Raw genomic sequence first — 22,900 nt, forward strand, 5'->3', positions numbered from 1 at the left:
GAGAAGAGAAGATGACTGTAAGGAGGACTTCCCACTTGGTGCCGCCATCAATGGATGTGGAGGAGTAAGGTGGGAGAGTGGCAGTGATGTCCATAGGTCAGGAGATGGGACAGAGAAGAGGATGACAGTGAAGTTTTCTCTTGAGTATGTACTGACATAGGTGTCTGCAATTGGGAGGCCAGCGTTTCCAGCAAGGATGTCATTTTGTTGCTTTTACCATTCAGATGTTGTGAGAGAGGGCGGACAGGTGATGATCTAGCAGTTGGAGTAGATATGGGAGATGGAGAGTGCCATCACAGAGAGCAAGGGAAGTGAGAGGAGGAGAGAAGAAGAGGGTGTGTGGGTGTGTGTGTCCTGCAATGCACAGTTCTGAACCAGATACTCAGTTGGCCAAAGTGGGTGTTAAGAGTGCAAAAGTTTGATTTCAACACTACCAGACAAAACAATGCAGGTTGAAGGCACACTTACATTCGATTTCTACACTAACAGAGAAACAATGCAGGATGAAGGCACACCTAAATTTGATTTCTACATTAACAGACAAATACAATGGAGGATGTCAACAGATATGCAGCACAGAAATACAGAGGTGGGGTCAGTGTAAATGTAGCACAGGGAATGAGATGAGAATGAACGTTCACTGAAGTACGGGGACATCTGCAATGTGAAGGACGGGAGAGGCAGAGGGAAGTGAGATAAGAAGAGATGATGCAACCACCAAGCAACAGTCAGTATTCACATGATGGCAACAGGGGGGATGTGAAGTCCAGGGGTACATAGATGGAGTACCCAACATAATGGAGCATCTTAGGCTTTAGATGAAGAGAGTAGGGGCCGGAAGTCCGGCCAGACATGGAAAGGGGCAGACAGGCCTTAGATGTGGGCCTTTGCAGAGGGGGCTGGCTAAAGCCTGCCGGTTCCCCATAGGCCAAGAAGAATGCTCAAAGGCCAATAGTGTGCTGAGAGATGGATGTAAAGTTTACTCAGAGGAGCCTGGTGAGTAACAAGACAATGCGGCAGCCATCTTTTAAATGCCTTGTGGTGCCATAAGGACAAGGACACACAGGATACAGTGCCCACTAAACCGCAGTGCAGCCTGACCCCAGAATGCTGGGAGGCAGTGATTAGGGCTGCAGTTATGCCCCTTGGCTATCACCAGAGAATAAAGTACATTGACAATAAAATTGCAATTATTTTTCTTTTTTCGTTTTCCTTGATTAACGTTTCTGAATTAGCCATTCCACCAGTGCTGTAAAGACAGCAGGCAGCAAATGGAGTGGAGGCATCAGGGATGAAGTATGAAGCTGCAAAGGAGAAGGTAGCGGGAGGGAGCAAGTTCGTAGATCCACGAGGCTCCCAGACATATATGTGTCTGATGATTTATAGCCGCAATGAGAATTAGCAGGAAATGTCATCCACTAACTACATGGTGCAGGCAAAAACATTGCTGTCGGGGTAACCAGAAAAAACAAAACTAAAAGCCTCCTACAATAACAGAGTTGGGAATAGGAGAACTTCGCAAAATAAGCAGAACACACACTTTACACATCTCTACTTTTGACTCACCCCTTTCCACCCAACCTTGCATATGCCATGACATGTGTGCAGGATGTGTGATTGAAACACATGATTGTACAGTGCCTGGGAGGCAGATTTGAATGTATCAGCCAGGATAGATGGTGGGCAGTTCTGGGGAGAGGGGTAATACATCCTGCCAGCTTCTAGGCATAACCACGCGATGCGTAACAGAGAGCTAAGGAGTCAGCCAGGGAATTGCATTCTGATGTCGGCTACAGAAAATTAAACCATTTAAAAAAGAAATAAGCCAGGCTTGTGTGAACTAGTATTTCAATTTGTTTGGGATACCCTGCTTTATCCCGGTATTAATATGATGTGCATTGTATCATAAACACATATAAGAGGTTTGAGTGAAGCTGGAAACATTGTATTGTATATATGTTTTAATAAAAAAAATTAACATTGTAAGATAATTCGTGCACCGGTCCTATACATGAGAATGGTTATCTTGCCTGATATTAATAATCACTAGAGTATTGATGGGATTTTGAAACCTCCAGTGATATGGCACTGACCCTCAGCTCTGATGTGTCAGGGACAGAGGCCCGTCCCTGCCAAGAGGGGATGAGGGTCCCCTCTCAGCCTAGGTGAGAGGTCTACCAGGGGGATTCCCAAAGACAGTCCCACCCCAAAGGTAGGGTGTGGGTTTTGGTAGAGCCCCAGTTGCTGTCCCTTTGTTATGTGCCTGCATATTTGAAATGAGAACCACTGTTGATCAAGACATGCATGCACTGAGACATTCTGTCCAGTTTCTTTCTGTTTAACAAATATGACTTCAATTATTTTCAGAAGCAGGCCCAACACCCAGCCCCATGGAAGAACTACTAAGGTCCCAGGTCAAAAACCAACTATCAGACGCCAACACCAAGCACATCTTACTGCCTTATAGGGAGGGATCACAGACAGCATACAACAGCCCACAGTACCCCCAGCTATCGTTCAAAAACCAGGCAACAGCAAGATTGGGTAGCCTTCTTCAGAAACTTTGAAAGGGTAGGCGAGACTATAGGTTGGTATCAAGATTGCTGGGCCAGGGCCAGATACAAAACCAATAGCCTTTCAAATGCTGAATCCTATGGAAGGAGCCATTATGAAGCACTAAAACAAGGAATTCTAGATTAGTTGGGACAAGGTCAGCCCACTATTAAAAATGTCTGGGACATCTGTGGTTGAGAGAAGGGGAAATCCCCAGCTGACATCCAGTGTAAAGAACCTGTTCAATAAATGGATAGTATATACAATCTTCTATACGGGGAAAGTGATGTTGGTCCTTGTGCAGTTTGTAGAATCAAGCCCTCGTACTAACAGAAAGTTGCCTAGCAATTATGAGCCGACACTGGAAGACGAGATTCAAATGGCCAACACTCATCAAAAGGCCATATATTCAAGAGATCCTATTGGGGGTCGCAAGATACCCAGAGACACAAAACATGCATTGCAGGGAAGACAAGAAAGCCCAACGCTAGGGAGACCAGGCCCCAGCCTATCAACATCTGAGACCAAGACAAGGTCTCCAGTACTGAGGGACGGGTGAAAGCCTGAAATTGCACAATGCCAGGAGGTAGTAAGATGTTATACCTGTGGCAAGCCAGGGCACATTATGAAATTCTGTCCCATTTTACCCAAAAAAGAGCCTATGAAAATCGAGCTCATCTCTGAGGGAATGCCAACTTTTTTTTCTGATGATACAAAGAACCGGGATCAACCCCATGGACAGTACATACAATGGGTGAGACTGACAGGAAATTCCAACAACAAGCACGGCAAAGCGAATCTAAGAAAGAGAGCCCCATTGAAATTCTGCAGTAAATGGACAGCCATTTGTACCGACTTAATTAGCTCCAGCTTAATAGCTCCACCCCATATCTTTGTCTAAAATAATGTGCATGCTCAGCAGTCAGCTCCTGCCTTTTTGACTCCAAAATTGACCTATAAGTTTATGCGTAACCTTAAACTCTGTGTCTTTTTTGCGGAGTTAGAATCTAACAACAAGCATATGTCACAGACAGCGGTGGGCTATGTCTAACTTAAGCCCAAGAGCAGATTTATACCACCTACTATTGTACCTTCCATAGATATATTTTCTTAAACCAATTCTAAATGACCTTGCACAGATATTCTTAAAAAAATCCAACAAACAGAACTTTAAACAACACAAGCTAGACATACTGAAGTCTCTTTACAGTGATGAAGCCATTACCATCAGAACGGAAGACAAAGGTGGACCCCTTGCTATCTTGAATACCAAAGATTACTCTTCAGAGTGTTTAAGCCAAATGTCAGATTCTACAGCATAATTTAAACTCGACTCCGACCCTACTAAAGACACATTGACTAATCTTAAAGAACTTTTGTTGACAGCAGAATGACTAGACTGGATCAAAGACAATCCAAGACATTTTCTCTTTAAATAATATCCGAAAATAGTCATTTTCTATCTACTACCTAAGATACTCAAGCAACTATTCATTTCACCAGAGAGACTTTGCAACCACTGACAGGATACAGCCACCAGCAGGGATATATATTGACTTCTTCCTTCAGCCTTTCCTTCAGCCTTTAATACAAAATTCATCCACGTGCATCAAGGACACAACCAATTTCTTGCAGATTCTGAAGACCTGTGCTTTTGCTAATGATAACCTTTTATTTCTATAGACGTTAACAGTCTTACACTTCCATCCCACATGATTTTAGCTTAGAAGATGTTGAATGGATTTTACTACAGGAAGAAAAGATTGGGGCTTCAAATGAGTTTATCATGACTCTCCTTATGTTAATTTCCAAGAATACATATTTCAGATATCACAATCAGTTTTACCATCAAACATCAGGTACATCAATAGGGGCCAGGATGGCCACTACATATGCAAATAGTTTTATGCTAAAGTTTGAAACTGACCATGAATTGATTTACCCGGTGAGGTAGACATATCTGGCTTACTAGGGTAGATATATTGATAATATCTTTGGAATTTGGGCAGGTCCTAGAGTCGTTCTTGAGTACTTCTTCATTTACCTGAATGCGATTGACAGCTGTATTTAGATTATTATATGGGTTGGTAACGATACATTTTCTGATAGTGAGATCACACCTAACAAATCTGGTTTATCAACCACTATCTACCACTAGCCGACTGATAGGAACAACTTACTCCATCGTCTGAGCTTTCATCCACCCAGTTTGATCAGACATTTACCGTAGAGCCAAATGCTAATGGTAAGACGCATAAATAGCAACAATGAAAGATATTACGAAGAAATGGGACATATGGCTCTCAAGTTTAGTGCTAGGGGGTAGCATGAGGAAGAAATCACAACAGCCCTTGATAAAGTGTTAGCAGCACATGAAGCTGGCCTGAACATCACTTCCTCTCGCAAAAATAGTCCTGTAGTGTTGTCTCCTCACAAAGACAAAATATTAGAAAATGCAAATTGAAAAGATCAGAGATCCTCAAACGTGACAGGAGGGTTAAGGACTTGTTTACTGATATGTCAGCATTAACATACACATGTGGTCCAAACTTTAGGGATCGTCTGGTAAAAACCTGAGATAAAACCACGCAAGAGACCCATTTACAAATAGGTAGGCACTTTTCCTTGCCTCCGCTATTCAAATTGCAGCTATGTCACAAAGGGTAACTTGATCTACCATCCACAATTTACAATCCACGCACTGGGGGTAAAATTCCATTGTACAACAATGCTACTTGTGATACTTCCAATGTTGCTTACACAATCAAATATCCATGTGGTATATATTATGTGCAGCAGTCCAATCGGTGGAACAAGCACAGATCCAACACTCACACCAACAACAGAAACTCAGTTGTGTCATGTTACTTCTATGATTTTCAGCATCAGATTGCATACATTTCTTTCCAGGTTGTGGAGGTAGTAGCAACCAAAGCACATGGCAATCTACGTATCAGCCGTGACCGCAAAGAAATCTTTTGGTTTGACAAGTTAGATTTTCTTACTCCTGCAGGAATAAATTAAGAATGCAATCTTCTTTGCTTTCTTTAGTGCTTCCTGCCTATTTGAACTTTTCGTCACTTTCTTAAAAATACCTTTATTGGGTTCTTGTGTTTCTTCGCGCACAACTGTTTTTATTTTTTTAACATATTTTTGGACATTATCATTTATCTTGATTTATTGTGTGTCGTTTTATTTATCTTTCATTAATGAATATTTTCAGTGTGTCCAACTTCTATATGTTTATTATGTACAACAGATTTCCATGTACAGACCATGTCCCTATTCTTACTTTAATTTGACGTGTGGATACATGTATCTTTTTATTTATTATTCTTTTCCTTTATCACCTCTCACTGTTCCTCTGCATCTTATATTTTGCTCCTCATATTTGTTACTTTATTTAGTTTGTACTTTTTTGATTCTTTTGATTCTTTCATTTTATTTGTATAGTTACTCTCACATTTCTGCTTTTTTTCTATTTTCAATTGCAGACTTTTTACTCTTTTGATGTTTTTTCTACAATTTTACACTTATTATTTATTCTTTTTCAATTATATTTTTATTTTTTTTACCTTAGCATTTTTATAATTTTTATATTTTTTATAATGTTTTCGTTTTATTTATTTTTTAATTTTTGTCATTATTATTTCTCACTTTGTGTACTTATGTTACAGCCGATTCAGATATTCATAATGATTTTTTTTTACAGAATTTCCAATTACCAAGTCATCAGGACTGCAGCTACCGAACCTTTCCAAGATGCTCGCTTCTGTGCATGATGCATCGTTGCATCACAGTTGCATACTCATGGGGCACCTTTTTTCTTCTTGGACATTTAGGCAGGTAACTTTTGGCTGCAATTTATATTTTCTATTTTTCTTTTGTATTTTTCTTTTTTACTTTTTCTTTATTTCATTATTTAGTTTACTTATAGAGCGAGTAGACAAGGCCCCTGGGCATAATAGTGCAAGGACAGACATACAACACAAAATAGAATCGCTCAGGAGCATGGGCAGACAAAGGTGGGGAGAAGGGGTCACATAAACAGGAAGGTCTTCAGATCTTGTTTGAATTTCCCAAAACTCAAACAACCTCATAAATCAAGGGAAATATTGTTCCATTGTCTGGGTGCTGCATGTGGAAAAGATCTTTGAGCCAGTAAAGTAAGTTTAGTCCTGGTCAAGAACAAAAGGTGGGTATTATTAGAGCCCAGGGTTCTCCTCACGGGCATCCATTCAAGTCTGTTATACAAATAGTTAGGGCTTAGTCCATCGAGGCATTTGGTCACCCGCCTCTCCACCGGGAGCCAGTGCAGTGCTCTCTTGGCATTGGTGATGTGGTCCAATCGTTTGAGGCCCTTTACCATTCGCACTGGGTTGTTCTGAACAACCTGGAGGCATGCTAGCTCAGTTTTGCAAGTTCCCTGTAGGAGACTTGAACAGTAATGAATGCGCAAGCCAATAAGGGCTCTAGCAATGGTAGCTCAACTGGACCGGTTAAGGACGTGTCTAATATGTGCCAGGGGTTTAAGATGGCAGGCAAAGCTGGCAACAAGGCTGCTAATGTGGGGCTTCATGGACAATTCCTGGTCCAGGACTACACCCAAGGTTTTGACTTTGGGGAGGGTTGAAATGATATGGCCGGCTATCTCAATTGTCTTATACTTACCCCCAAGTTTCTTTAACTGAGCAGCCGTGCCTGCAATCATAAATTCAGTTTTGTGTGCCTTCCGGGCAAGGCCATTATCCACCATCCAGTCTTTGATTTTGTCATAGATATTGTTGACCAAGAGTGTGTCTTGGATGTAATCTCCAGAAAGGGTGAGGAGGCACTGGGTATCGTCAGCGTAATTTACATATGTGATGCCCAGCTTATCCAGCATTTTGAAGAGGAATGGTAAAAATATTAAACAGTGTCTGTGAGACACATGCTCCCTGTGGTGACCTCATTGTGAAAAAACATTAGCTAGGTGGCCTGATATAAAAGAGCTAACTCACTCAGCTGCCTCAGATGAAAAAAGGGCTTTATCACAGAGCCTCTACACCAGTATCTAATGGTCGACTACATCAAAAGCTGAGGATAAGTCAAGAGGCATAAGCAGCACTGTGTTGCCTTTGTCAAAACAGTGAAGAATGTTGGCTTTAAGATCTATTAGAGTCGATTTGGTGCTATGGGGTTTCCTGAAAGAATTGTTTATCATCCAATAGTTTATGGGAATCCAGGAACTCTTGTACCAGCAAGTGAGCTATTTTGTCCAGAATCTTGAGCAGAAAAGGGATGTTGGTGATAGGGCGATCATTATCTGTTAATGCCGAGTCTAACAAGGTTTTTATTAATAGCAGAGAGATCCAGGCTTGTTCAATAGGACTTGGAACGTGATTTTCTCTGAAGGAGCCATTATAAACTTGATAATAGAGGTAGGAGTTGATTGGCACAGGTTTTAACAACTGCCGCAGGGCAAATATCGCCATTAAATGTTGTAGCTTTTAGGTGAGCTAGTATCTCTGATATGTCTCGTTCAGTGACATCGTGTGTCTCAGTGGCCACATCCCTGAGGAGGATGGAGGGTGAGCCTTTAATCATAATAATGTAATTCTTATATCGCGCTACACACCCACAGGTCTCAGAGCGCTCAGATAACAGAAGACATTATTATCCCACTGAGAGGCACTCATTTTATCAACCTCCGAAGGATGAAAGGCTGAGTTGACCATACAAGGATTCGAACCTGCCACAGCAGGTCGCACACAGAAATCAGGGGCGAGTGCTTACCTCACTGTGCTATCTGGCCTTTCACAAATCAGCGCAATTTTATTAATCATGGCTTCCTGGATGAGGGTACAACAGTTGGCATCCTTAACAATTTTTGCAGTGCGGTGCAAGGTGATTCAGGATCTTTTAGAATTCAAAACAATTCTCTGGCCTCGAGTCTGGCATCATATGACTGTTTTTTCGCTTTGCATACAGCTGTTTTGTAGAGTTTTGTGGCATGTGTGTAGATTTTTCAATTGTCTGGGGTCTGAAATTTGGACCAATGTAAAAAGGCTTTTTTCTTATATGTCCTTAGCTTAAGGATCTCAGCTAAAAAAAACAGTTTTAGAGGGCTTAAATCTGGCAAGACGTAATTTTTCTAGGGCCAACTGATTGACTGCTGAAGTACGCATGGTCTGGTTCAGGTCATTGGCTCAATTCAGGTTGGGGAGCTTCTCGAGTGTTGGTACAAAGAGTGGCTCTATTTCTGCCATGGATAAGTTGCATAGGTTCCTGCATATAATCCAATTCATGGAATCTGTGGTCTTAATGGGTTTAGGTGACAAAAGCACTGAGAAGTGGGCAATGGAATGATCCGACCATGGGCTACGATATTTGCAAGATTGACCCTATGGGTGGCTAACCAATCCAATGTTCTATCTTTAGCATGGGTGGCAGCTTTTACATGGCGGAGAAACTCCAGTGCTGTGAGAATGGATTAAATGGAATTAGCCATGCTGTCTGCTGGGTCAAAAAGACCCAGACTCAGGTCTCCTAGTATGATCATTCTGGTCAGAGGTTTCAGGAAGGGGTGGATCACGTTGCTAAAGTGTGTAAGGAAGTCAGGTATGTTATCTGGGGGGTGGTAGATAGGTATGATGTTAATTGTAGTATTGGGGCCAGAAGAAAGTTTGATGCAAAGGGTGTCACAATCAGCTATGACCATGCCCAGTACTTGATGAACTATGAGAGAGGCACAATAGATCAAAGCAACCATCCCTCCTATGCCATGATGGTGGTCAGCGCAAAAGGTCCTGTATCCAGCCAACTTTCCATGAGGGCGCAAAGGTCGATGTCATGGTCTTTATTATAGTCTGCCACTTCTAATGCATGCTTGACCAAAGACCTGGTGTTAAGCATAATACAAGAGAGGGAGAGGGAGAAGGTGTGGATAGGAAAGGGCACAGCGTAACACTAACACCATTGTAGATTGCAATGGTTTCGGGCTGTAGGTAGGGGGTTGGGGGGTCATGTCCAAGGAGGCTACGTTAGTATGGAGGTTATTGAAATTGTAACATGTTCTCTGCAGAGCGCTCTAGGCGTGAGCAGAGTAGATTCTGCTTGCCCTATTTAGATAAAAAACCTTTTTTAACACTTGCACTTGATCTTGGTCTCATTCCCTTCAGGGATGTGTCCTAATTGACTCTATTGAGTGATTTGATTGTATTTTTGGGGGCCTCTCATGTTCGCCTTCCTTGAGGAAGACAACCAACACGTCTCATCCCACAAAGTACTCCTGTTCCCCTGGGGCCCTTCTCCTCTTTGGTGATCCTCCCAGGTAATACCGCACCCAAAGTCAGGATCAGGAAGGGTCTGCCTTTCCGTTGCTGCCTTGGAGGAGACTTTAGGTAGAGTTTTTGTGAGTACTCCGCAGGATTCATCCCAGTGTGCACTGAGGGAGGCCCAATGCTGGCTTCCAACAATTACCCACACTGTTTCTGAACCACTTATCACCAGCAAATGCACACCGTGTCTGAGCCAAGTGCCAAGCTTTGTTCAGTTGTGAGACTACACATGCCTTAAATGGAATATCGTAGATGGGCCTGTAACATAGATTTATTAGTAGGTTCTGATTTCTGTCTGTGTTACACCTATAGTGACCACTGCCAATGGAATTTGGGAGACATGACATCTCCCTGGAGGGACAGCTTAAGTATGTTCTTAAATGGAGGCATGCAAACTTAACCTGCATTTCCTTGAATGTGCTGTGTAAATGTTCAGTGTGCATGGGAAGGTTTAATATTCTTTTCAATCTCATCTATAGGAGCTAGCTCGAACGGATGTAGACTGGGCAGTATAAGTATGCAGATATGCATGATATTTAACCCTTCCTTCATGATTTTATGTTTTCACCAGCTTATAGTGTGTTCATCTCTTGTGTGCAGCAGCACTTGTTCTAATACTGGAATAATTTGTTTAAAATCCAAGATTAATGATCATTTTGCCATTCCAACTTTACAATTTGTCTGCTCTTTCATCTTCTTTGGGGGGGACCTTTGTTCAGTTTCAACACATGTTTCATGCTTTCTTACAAGTGTGTCCTTTCCTTCACTTTTCTGTGGAATTTTTTTTTCTATTGACCGTTTTTCTGTTTTTATTTTGCATAATGGTCATTTGATTGTTTGGTATGTAGCTTTGTACTTGTCTCCGCACCATGTCATTGTGCATTTTGACTTTCAAGTCACAATTTTAGATAAAAGGATTGCTTTCCCTCCATCAGTGCTTAATCTCCTTATCTTTCTTTTTCATCAATGCCAGAATGAAGGAAGGTGTAATCTTTTACAAAGAAGAGAAATAACACATTGAATGCTCTTAGGAGCTATACTTTAGTCTAAAGGAAAAGGCCCCATTTTGTCATTAGGATGTGTGTGTATACATCTTAAATGGAGAAGAAGGGAGTATCTGTAAGACTCCAAAGACACTCTACATGGGATATCTGCTGTACCTCTTGCTTAAGAAACCACAAACTGTACAGTTTGATTTAAATTATCAGCACCTCCATTCCATGTTTCTCTCTTAGGAGAATAGGCAATGCAACCACCATATCAAAACCTTAACACGAAAATTGGACTGGAAAGCATAATGCCTTTCCTATGATATTCCTTACCAGACTAGAAACCCTGCAACCAAGAGAGGGCTTTACTCCTACATCCAGGGACATTTATCCCCATTCACCCTTCTACTTTGTTCTTCCCTCACTTGTCACTTCTAAAATGTTACACCACACTCCATCCCTGCCCTGGTGCTAGTAACACTTACACCTAACCGTTTGCAGCACTCTTAACCCATGGGCCTCCCTTATGGAAAGCCCACCCCAGCGTCTCCCTGCCCCCTGAACACAGAGAATCCATACTAACTGTCAGGTAATGGGCGCTTATAGGCCGTTCTCTCCAACACCACAGGTTTTTACGTCTTCTTTCCCCCATCTCAGTAACAGCCTCACCACATGCGTTGAGCCATGCACAGCGAGGCCAACATTATTGGCAGTTGTGTGCTCTAAAAGAGATTAGCACCCTGGAAGGTCACCGGAGCCAATGAAAATGCTCGGAACGTGGGCTGTATTCACATAGGTAAGCCCGCATTCCGAGCACTTTCATTAAGTGGTCGGGTGCTTACCTTGCCTTCCCTGCACCCCCTTCCTACTCACCTTAGCACTCGTGTAGTTTTCTACACGGGTGCTAATTGTGTCTTATTTTTCCCTAAAAAAAAAGAAATGTTGCTTTCCTGCATGGCACCGGGCCCCGCAGTGTTGTTCTTCCACAGTCCGTTTCCATGATGTTACAGTCATCAACAATGAAAATGGACTGTAGCTTTCAGTAGCACTCTGCGGCTCAGTCGGTTCTGCAGGAAAGGACGTTTCTTTTTTCAAATTATTTTAAAATAGAAAATACTTAAGCACCCTTGTAGAAAACTACATGGGTGCTAAGGGCCATAAGCCCCTGGCAGTGGGCCGACCCTTTCAGTTATGGCACTGCTGCCCTCGTTAAGGAACCCTTGCTGCGCTCTGCCCTTAACTTGGGTTTCGGGCCGTTAGCTACAAGTTTGGCCCGCCGCCTCGGGGCATATTGACTCAATGTTAGATAGCCTATATACACCGTAGACTGTGTATACATTTTTCATAGACATGATTAAAATAAGAGAGCTCCCACCATTCTACAATCAATGTATCCCCACCAAGAAGGCAAACCAATAGTAACACATAATCTATGATTAATATCAAAATTGAAAACTATTGTTTACTACACACACCATGGGTGCCATCTAAAACCATCAATAATCTTTAGTAGGCTTCATTTTAAAATCAAATTAATTATTAGAGGAAATGTTGCCAGTGTTTCAGCTTGGGATATTAGCTAGAGTCAGCCTTCTTCAGGGCAATTACAGCGAAATAATATTTATGTTAGTATTCGATGAAAGGAAAAGAGAAAATCCAAAGTGTATATGTAATGTGGATACACAAATTGCTACAGAGGCATGTTAATATTAATGTTAAAGGATATTTGTACCGTGCACTATCATCAACGGAGTGGTCCCCTGGCACTCTGGTGGATCTGAAAACAAAAAGAGGGAGTAGGTTAGGCGTGTTAGTAGGACAAAGTTTGGAGAAGAGCAAGGGAGCTGTGAAGTACTGTTGGCAACTTCAGTTTGGTTAACACCGTTTCCCTAGCGTATTGGTGTGTTATTCGGTTCTGGGTCTGTCGTGTGCTGTTGTTTGGGGGTCTGTGTGGTGTGGTTGTTGTTGCAGTGTGGTGAAGTGCGTGCGGGTTGCTGCAGCTTTAAGAGGTGTGGTTGTGTTTGGTTATAGTGTGAGAGGTGTGTTAGGAGTGGAGAGATTTTTAGTAGTTTTTGGTTAGTATCCTTGTTGTTAGGAGAGATGCATATTCCTATTGTGTCTCCTTCGCGATTTTGAGAAGGTTGTTTCCTTTCGGTGATTAAGTTTCAGTGGGATAAGGCTGTCTCAACTCTTTATCTTTATGCTAAATTAGCTACTTTCATGTTTCCATTTTTGGATTCAGCTAATCCGTTTTTTCCCAGTTTACAACCTAGGTTCGGATTGATTTACTTGTGAGCCACACCCGTACCCCACATCCTTTCTGAGTGGGCAGGGTTGTTGGTGGTGTTAGGTATGTATGTTACATTTCTATCCTCATGGGGTTGTTGCTTGTGTTCTATTCCACCTAGCGTTGTCTCTTTTGTTCTTGTAGGAGATTCCCTTAGTCGGTCCTGGGTGTTGTCTATGCCATCATATATTCTGTTAATCTGTTCTTTGTGTTTCCTGTTTGATTGCTTTTGTTGTTTCAGTTTGATTCCGAGATGTTGAAGAGCCAGGTTTTAAGTTTTCTAAATTTTAGGTGGTCTTTGGTGTTTCTTATTTCTTTCGGGAGGTTGTTCCAGGTTTTTGTGGCTAGGTGGGAGAAAGAGGAGCCCCCTAGTTTTTTCCTGACATATGGTTTTGGTTCCAGGAGAATTTCATTGCTTGATCTGAGGAGTCTCGTTGGCATGTAGATTGTTATTTTCTTTTGTAGGAATTCGGCTCCTTGTCTGCTGATTGCCCTGTGTGTTATGCACATTGTTTTGAACGTGATACAATGTTTGATTCGGAGCCAATGTAGTATTTTTAGTGCTCATGTGATGTGGTTTCTTCTGGATAGTTTGAGGAGGAGTCTGGCTGCTGCATTTTGGTTGCATTGTAATCTCTTCAGGAGGTAATCCGGCATCCCGGGTAGAGGCTGTTTGCGTAGTTGATTCTTGACATGATGAGGGTGACCATTGTCAGTGTTTTGTGGGTGAAGGAGAGGAAAGGTAGGATTTTTGTTGTTGTCTGAAGGAGGAAGAAGCATTTTTTAATTATTGTGTTTATTTGTGGTTCTAAGGTTAGGGCATTGTCCACTAGGACTCCCAGGTTTTTTACAACCTTAGATGGTGTGAGCGTGATTCCCATTTCTGTTGGCCAGGGAATGTAGGTGTTGTTCTCTTGGTTTTTGGATATAATCATGATTTCTGTCTTTCCTGGGTTGATTTTCAAGTTGTTGGCGCTCCTCCAGTCAAAGATTTATTTTAGACATTCTACTAGGGTTGAGAGATCGGCTTTAGTGTCTCCAATTTTGTAGATGATTTGAGTGTGTCTGTGTAGTTGTGGGATGTAATGTATTTTTTTAAAGATCCTGATTACTGGAGTCTGGTAGATGTTGAAGTATACTGGTGATACTGAGGATCCTTGTGATACTCCACAGTTGTTAACTTGTGGAGTAGATTTGAAGGGTTTTATCCACACAGTTTCTGTTCTGTCAGCAAGGAATGATTTAATCCAGTAGTGCCCTGTCTGTTATACCTATATCTTTGAATCTTATGATTGGGGTTTCATGGCTTACTGTGTCGAAGGCTGCAGAGAGGTCAAGCAGAATCAGAGCTGAGGTGTGTTAGACTCTGCGTTTGTTTTTAGGTTGTCCCAGATGGAACATAGTGCCGATTCTGTTCCTCTTGCGGGTCTGAAGCCCACTTGTGCTTGGTCTAGCAAGTGGTCTTTTTCTACATGTTCTTGGGTTAATTTGTATACGTATGTTTCTAGGGGTTTTTCTGGGTAGGGAATGTTTGAACTCGGTCTGATGGGAGGAGAGGTCTTCCACATCGCCACTTGTGTTTTTTAAAAGTGGCTTAATATGATGAATAAATCCACTGTGTAAGTACACAATAAAAGAAACATTGACACATTCTATAAGAAATGAGGATTCATTCTCAACACGAGAATTACACAGTAGTTTAGTCCAAAAAACAACTCTACTATAGAAAGGAAACAAAGTCCCTGTTCAAAGTTGTTTTCTTTGTGCACTCATGGAATGGAATAGGGAAAAACAACGCACGGCCAAAGACGCGCACAGGCCCATACATGTCCGCCACACAAAAGCAGGCGGTAGCGTCCCTGCGCAGGCAAAAAAAGTTCTACACGCGCGAGAAGTTCCACACGCGATCGTGCCTGGGGGAGCGTGTGCGTGTATTTCAGGGGTGCGTGAGAAGTTCCACACGCGATCGGGCCTGGGGGAGCGTGTGCATGTATTTTAGAGGTGCGCGAGAAGTTTCACACGCGATCGGGCCTGGGGGAGTGTGTGCGTGTATTTCAGGGGTGCGCGAGAAGTTCCACACGCGATCGGGCCTGGGGGAGCGTGTGCGTGTATTTCAGAGGTGCGCGAGAAGTTTCACACGTGATTGGCCTGGGCGCGTGTATTTCAGAGGTGCGCAAGAAGTTTCACACGCGATCGGGCCTGGGGGAGCGTGTGCGTGTATTTCAGGGGCTCGCGGGTGGTTTTACAAGCGATCGGGCCTGGGGGAGCGGGGTACATGTATTTCAGGAGCTCGCGGGTGGTTTTACACACGATCGGGCCTGGGGGAGCGGGGTACGTGTATTTCAGGGGCTTGCGGGTGGTTTTGCACGCGATCGGGCCTGGGGGAGCGGGGTATGTGTATTTCAGGGGCTCGCGGGTGGTTTTACACGCGATCGGGCCTGGGGGAGCGGGGTACGTGTATTTCAGGGGCTCGCGGGTGGTTTTACAAGTGATCGGGCCTGGGGCAGCGGGGTATGTGTATTTCAGGGGCTTGCGGGTGGTTTTACACGCGATCGGGCCTGGTGGAGCGGAGTACGTGTATTTCAGGGGCTCGCGGGTGGTTTTACACGCGATCGGGCCTGGGGGAGCAGGGTACCACTCACCGTCTGCCTTGCGTGTAGAAGAACGCGTAGCCAACACCCACCCGCTGTGAAGTAATAGCGTGTGAACCCCAACGCCTGCAAAACACACGCACCGCACCCCACAAAAAGCAACGCCCATGTGCGATACGTCACAGACGCGCATACGCGCTAAGGGCCTTTGGTCCAATGGAATTGCGTATGCGTGCTGACGCGCTTACGCGCTAAGGGCCTTTCCTCGATTTACACGCTGACGTGCAGAATTTTCACGTGCCAAATCACTCTGTATCAAGCTGGCCAGGCGTAAGCACACGGAAGGCCACGCTCCTGCCCAAAAGGCCGAATTACTGCCCCCCAGAGCCCCGAGCAGCCTCCCATGAGCCATCTGCTGCTGCCTGCCTGCCTACTGCCACCGTGCCCTGCCATTTGGTGCCTGCACATCAGCCATCTGCAGGGGTCCAGTTGCTGTGTCCACCCCTGCTGGAACAGAACACTCCCGACTGGGATACCATCGCTCCACAGCCCAGCCCCAGGACCCAGTTGCCCACCCACGCCTGCCTCGGGGGTCGCCATGTCGGGGCAAACACCATCCGAGACCACTGGCGACCCCCAGCCAGAGGGGCAGAGGGCCACTAGCTTCAGTCAGAAGGAAGTTGGTGTCCTGGTGGAGCTTGTCCTGGGGCATTATGATGCCCTCTTCGGATCACCACGCGCTGACAAGGAAGGACGGACAGGATCTGGGACGACTTTGTGGTTGCCATCAACGCGGAGGGGGTGGCAACCCGCAACATCAAGCAAGTCAAGAAGCGCTGGGAGGACTTCAGGTCCAGGACCCTCATAAAGGCCCGGTGCCTCGTGGAGGGGGGCCGGGGCAGCATGTGTACCATCCAGCTGAGGGTCCCAGAACGCATACGCCCAGCGCTCCATGCCCAGATCCTTGAGAGGCAGACCCGTCTGGAGTCGAGCGGTAAGTGGCCAAGCATTGCTGTGTGAGACAGGGCATGTTGCAGTGTGCTGGTTGTCTGATACTTGCCTGTATGTGTGACATAGGCCATGTACACGTGTGTGTGTGCAGGGACATCATGGTCATGCATGTGAGACCAGTAATGTGTGAAGCACACGGTTGGTGTATGTGTTTAAATGCAACATGGGGAGCCCTATGTGGAATGGACACATGAGAGCATGCCAGTGTCTGTTCCTGGACATGGGTGGGGGTGAGGGATGGGTGCTGATTGTATGGTGTCCATGTCTGCGTTTCTGACCTGCGTGTCTGTGACTTGTGAATGCCATGGATGCATGACACATGTCTGTGACAATGTTCAGAATCACTGATGCAGCCTAGTTATCCTTGTATCCACTGTGTCTGGGGTGTACGAGTCCAGATGGATGAAAGTACGTTGAAGTGTGTGCATGTGATAGGCATGACCCATGATGCATGTGAGTCCAAAAACAACATTGTATGCTTCAAGAGTCCCTTGGACATGTTTGCTTATGTCCATAGCATGCGCCATGCCTGTTACTGCATGTGTTTTGCCTGCACTGACCCATGTGTTGTGGAGGGACATGATGGAAGTGATCTTTGACAGTGCCACTCATCTGCTATTGCTTCCTGTTTAGGGGACCATTGTACAGTACCCTGATGCTTGTGTTCTATGTCTCCCTCTACACAGCGCAAAGTGAAGAAGAGGGCGGAGACGGCGCTGTGGAGCTAAGCGGCGGGGATGCCCCCACGGCTGCAGCGGAAGGGGTGGGTGAGCCCCCACAGGGGCTTGCAACGGCGGAAGACGGTGTGGAGCCATCCAGGTTGGTGGTTTCCACAGAGGAGGAGGAGGCCGCTACTGAGCCGCACATGGGGCCTGGTTGGGGCATCCCTGCTAGTGCAAGTGGTGCAGTCCAGGGGCAGGGGCAGGAGGCAGCACGGGTCGCCGTGGAGGTGCCTGTGCATGTCACTGTCCCTGACACTGTGACTGCCCCACCATACACCAGCAGGGATGCCCCATCCCAGGCCCGTCCGCAGGTAGGGGGGATGTCCATGTCATCTGACTCCCCTCCACTTGCGGACGAGGGGACCCCTGGCCGTATGGAGAAGGTCCTGATTGGTGTCACGTTGCGCACGGCTGTCATTCGTGATGAGGTGCGTGCTTCCCGGGGGGAGCAAGCACGTCATCACGAAGAGCACCGCGGCAACATGGCACAGTTGGGAGCGGTCATGGTCGGGGGTCTCGTACATGTGTCGGGAACTCTGGCGACCCTCTCCTCCTCTGTGGAGGCTATGCGCCAGTCACACTCCATGCCGTCTTCCGGCCCAGATGCCACCAGGGCCCCCTGTGGACCTGCCCCGACCAATGCAGCCACCTCGGTGGGGATCACATCCCTGCCACAGTCGAGAGTCGGAGGTCCAGCAGGGGTGGACACACCAGCAACTGGACCCCAGCAGATGAAGTATGTGACGGCATCATCGGGCAGGGCACGTGCACAACGGCGTCGGTGGATTCCATCAGCCTGGATGCCGTCGTGCTGGCACAGGCAGTTGCGTCAGAGGCAGCGGCAGGCTCGACGTGGGAGGCATCATGGCTCGGGACCATCAACATCAGGGGTGCAGGCATCGGCCGGAGGGCAGGAGAACCCTGGAATGGGAATGGCTTCCGTGTGGGAGTGGTTGGGCCAGCAGATTGGTGCGGAGCGGCAGCGGGCAGAGGAGGAACGGCTCACAATGGTCAGGGCGGAGAACCCTATGCGGAGGGCGCTGAGGCGGGCTGAGTGCCTCGAGGGTCTTCGCAGGGAGTTGGAGCTGGACACTGCATTATCCCTGCGAGACCTCAGGGCCAAGGAACATGCCCGCCTCCAAGCCATTGAACAGGAGTTCCATGATGCCCTGGCCCATGACAACAACCAGTGAGCCGTCGGACTAGCCCGCTGCCCTTGTAAATAGTTATGTAGTTAGTGTTAGGTTTCCTTTGCTTTTTTATTTATTTTGGACCTTTTGGACAATGGACCACATTTTTGTATATAGTTTTTTTATTAGGTAGTATTTTCATATAGGTTTCATTTCTTCAGTTGGGATCATGGACCCTGATTTGTTTATCTGTATATAGTTGACTGTTGGATTTTCTTTTTTTTTTTTGGATTTACCCATGGGGCAATGGTTTTCGGTTTTGTTTTTACCTTGGATTTACTTTCTTGAACTGTGACTTTGGACACCTTTCCTTTGGATTATGATTTGTCGTTTTTCATTATTTTACGACATGCTGCTTTTGGTTTTTGATTCCCATTGTCATTTGTTTATTTTTAATTCCATTTATGCTGTTTTTAATACATTTTTTTCATCATACTTCAATGTGTAGTATCATCTCATTGGTATCATGCATATCATGATATGGGTTTTGAGATTCACTACACCCATTGGGTGTATGTGAGGGACATGTGTTCATTTCCAAACTTGCAATTGGGGTTCTATCATGTCATTGCCATTTCTAAGTGGGTGGATGCAATACTCAGGTGGGTGTTTGGCATTTGGAGGCTGACCATAAGGGCCAGGGATCTAGATTGTGATGACATGTTGGCTGGGGGACATGTGTGGTGGCCTGCTGGCAGGTGCCCCGCAATGCTGGGGGGTGGGAGTGCAGGGGGCCAAGAGTGCGACATGAGTGGGGGCCTGCTGGCAGGTGCCCCGCAATGCTGGGGCTTGGGGGTGCAGGGGGACATGAGTGGGACATGAGTGGGGGCCTGCTGGCAGGTGCCCCGCAATTCTGGGGGGTGGGGGTGTAGGGGGACATGAGTGGGGGCCTGCTGGCAGGTGCCCCGAAATGCTGGGGGGTGGGGGTGCAGGGGGACATGAGTGGGACATGAGTGGGGGCCTGCTGGCAGGTGCCCCGCAATGCCCAGGTGGTGGGGGTGCAGGGGGACATGAGTGGGACATGAGTGGGGGCCTGCTGGCAGGTGCCCCGCAATGCTGGGGGTGGGGGTGCAAGGGGGCATGAGTTGGTGATCAGTAGTGCAAGGAGACATGTGCCTTTGCTGGTGGGCATGCCCATGTTGGGTGGGCTGCCTGCGGGACATGACCAGGGATGCAGGGTAGTCCCCTGTGGTGTGGGCTGCCTGCAGGGGCCGTGGAGGGTGTACAGGGAACACCTGGGAGGACCCACACTTCCAAATCACATGTAGGACTCCCCGGCACCCTTGAAATACACGTACCCTGCTGAATTCGCGTGTGAAAATTCTCGCGCACCTCTGAAATACACGCACACGCTCCCCCAGGCCCGATCGCGTGTGGAACTTCTCGCGCACCCCTGAAATACACGCACACGCTCCTCCAGGCCCGATCGCGTGTGAAACTTCTTGCGCACCTCTGAACTACACGCGGCCAGGCCAATCGTGTGTGGAACTTCTCGCGCACCCCTGAAATACACGCACACGCTCCCCCAGGCCCGATCGCGTGTTGAACTTCTCGCGCACCCCTGAAATACACGCACATGCTCCCCCAGGCCCGATCGCGTGTGAAACTTCTCGCGCACCTCTGAACTACACGTGCCCAGGCCAAATGCGTGTGGAACTTCTCGCGCACCCCTTAAATACACGCACACGCTCTCCCAGGCCCGATCGTGCGTGAAACTTCTCGTGCACCTCTGAAATACACGCGCCCAGGCCAATCGCGTGTGGAACTTCTCGCGCACCCCTGAAATACACGCACCCGCTCCCCCAGGCCCGATCGCGTTTGAAACTTCTCGCGCACCTCTGAAATACACGCGCCCAGGCCAATCGCGTGTGAAACTTCTCGCACACCCCTGAAATACACGCAAACGCACCCCCAGGCCCGATCGCGTGTGAAACTTCTCGCACCTCTGAAATACACTCGCCCAGGCCAATCGCGTGTGAAACTTCTCGCGCACCTCTGAAATACACGCGCCCAGGCCAATCGCATGTGGAACTTCTCGCGCTCCTCTGGAATACACGCGCCCAGGCCAATCGCGTGTGGTACTTCTCGCGCACCCCTGAAATACACGCACACGCACCCCCAGGCCCGATCGCGTGTGAAACTTCTCGTGCACCTCTGAAATACACGCACACACTCCCCCAGGCCAGATCGCGTGTGGAACTTCACGCGCACCCCTGAAATACGCACGCCCCGCCCAATCGCGTGTGGTACTTCTCGCGCACCCCTGAAATACACGCACCCAGCCCATTCGCGTGTGAAACTTCTCGCGCACCTCTGAAATACACGCACACGCTCCCCCAGGCCAGATCGCGTGTGGAACGTCACGCGCACCCCTGAAATACACGCACCCAGCCCATTCGCGTGTGAAACTTCTCGCGCACCTCTGAAATACACGCACACGCTCCCCCAGGCCAGATCGCGTGTGGAACGTCACGCGCACCCCCGAAATACACGCGCCCAGCCCAATCGCGTGTGGTACTTCTCGCGCACCCCTGAAATACACGCACACAGCCCGTTTGCGTGTGAAACTTCTCGCGCACCTCTGAAATACACGCACACGCTCCCCCAGGCCAGATCGCGTGTGAAACGGCTCGCGCACGCGTGTTCCCGAAACCCGTAATACACGTACCCCGCTTTGCTTTTGCTGTTTGCCAGTCCGGTAAACTGGTACAGGGTTGGCGCAGCCCTTTGCGATGGTTTTCCGATCTTGATGGTTTTTCCTTGCTCGAGGGCATTCTTGGGGGCGTAACTGCTGCTGCTGCAGGGTCGCTGCGCCACTCTGCGCCACCTCTGCTTTTGGAGGCGAGAATCCATGAATACGCTGTGCGCGGAAATTGATTTTATCGCACGCGGCTGGCGCAGACATTCGCACTGGCACCCTGTGCGCCAGCCGTGTAAGACACTTTTGTGCGAATTTCCATGAATTACCCTGTTAGTTGGATCAGCACCTGATCTTCAACACTTGAAGCAAGTAAGAAAAAACGGAATCTGTAAGACTTATCTTTTCTTTCCAATCCCTTTCAGCTAATGTCATCCTTCTGTGTAAACATGCGCCATTATACCCATTCAAACATTGTTTTAACACTACAGCTTTGGGGGAAGAACCAATGTGTATGTAGCTTTTCATCAACTAAAAAAGAAGTTTACACTCCTGCAAGTTAAAAAAAAATAATGCAACATATCCAAATAAATGCGGTTTCATTGCACCTCAGAGTCAAGTGTTCAACAATTGACACAATCAATCATTTAAAGTGATTATCATATTGCATTTCCTTTAGAAGGCCAGTAAGGTGCTCGGTGAAGGCCGCAGAAAGAAAGATGAAACACTTGTATAGAATAAGTTAATCTTTTGTTTTTTTTTCAATGTGTGGCATGTATTACAATGAGTTTCTGAAGACGGTCCTGGGGGAAAAAGAAACGCCTACCGTTTTGTAGAAAACAAAAGGAAAATCAATCGATACACTCTTGCAAGCCTTCAGTGACAATAATAACAAGCCTGGATTTATTGCAGAGTATCCGTAAGGGCTTTTCATTCCCGGTTCAGGAGCTCAGATGCAGCTTAATTTCAATTGGAAATACTTTTGCATTTTATAAAGGACCCAAGTAAGTGCATAATGATTCCTGTAGGAGAAATGAAGAGATTGCCTGCGATAAATGTATCCTTTCATTTCTAAGCTTTGGGCAAAATACGTTCTCAGAAGCTAAGCCCGGCAATAAAGGGGTTTTAATATTCCCGTGCAGCGCTCTGAACAGAAAAATGAAAAGGGTCCAGCCAATACACTTCTTCATAAATAAGTATTTATTCCGATTTTTTCCAAGACATAGACGTAAGGTTGATACTCGAACACATGGCCTCTGAATGAAGTCTAACATCCATCCTTAGCTTGAAGATTCCAATTGTAGAAGAAACATCCCATTTTCATTATGCATAATATAGATACAGTAATGGGAAGGACACTCGAGTTTCTGGAGACAGTACTGGACAGGACTCATTAATGGAAAAGTGTGGAGAAATCCTTCAAAGCCTGCTTGACGACAGCACCTCTGCACGAGCCTGTGCGCAGAGTTTTTTCTGCGTGCTCTGTGTATTCATGGAATTGTTCACGCAGAGTAACTGTATAAACTAGTTGCGGATGGAAAGCCCTTGACATGGCCACATGCAAAGCCAGAAACAGCTACCTTTGCATGCTTCCTGGCAC

Source organism: Ambystoma mexicanum, chromosome 3p, assembly GCF_040938575.1.
Source record: "Ambystoma mexicanum isolate Mex_15411 chromosome 3p, UKY_AmexF1_1, whole genome shotgun sequence".
Lineage (NCBI taxonomy): Eukaryota > Metazoa > Chordata > Amphibia > Caudata > Ambystomatidae > Ambystoma > Ambystoma mexicanum.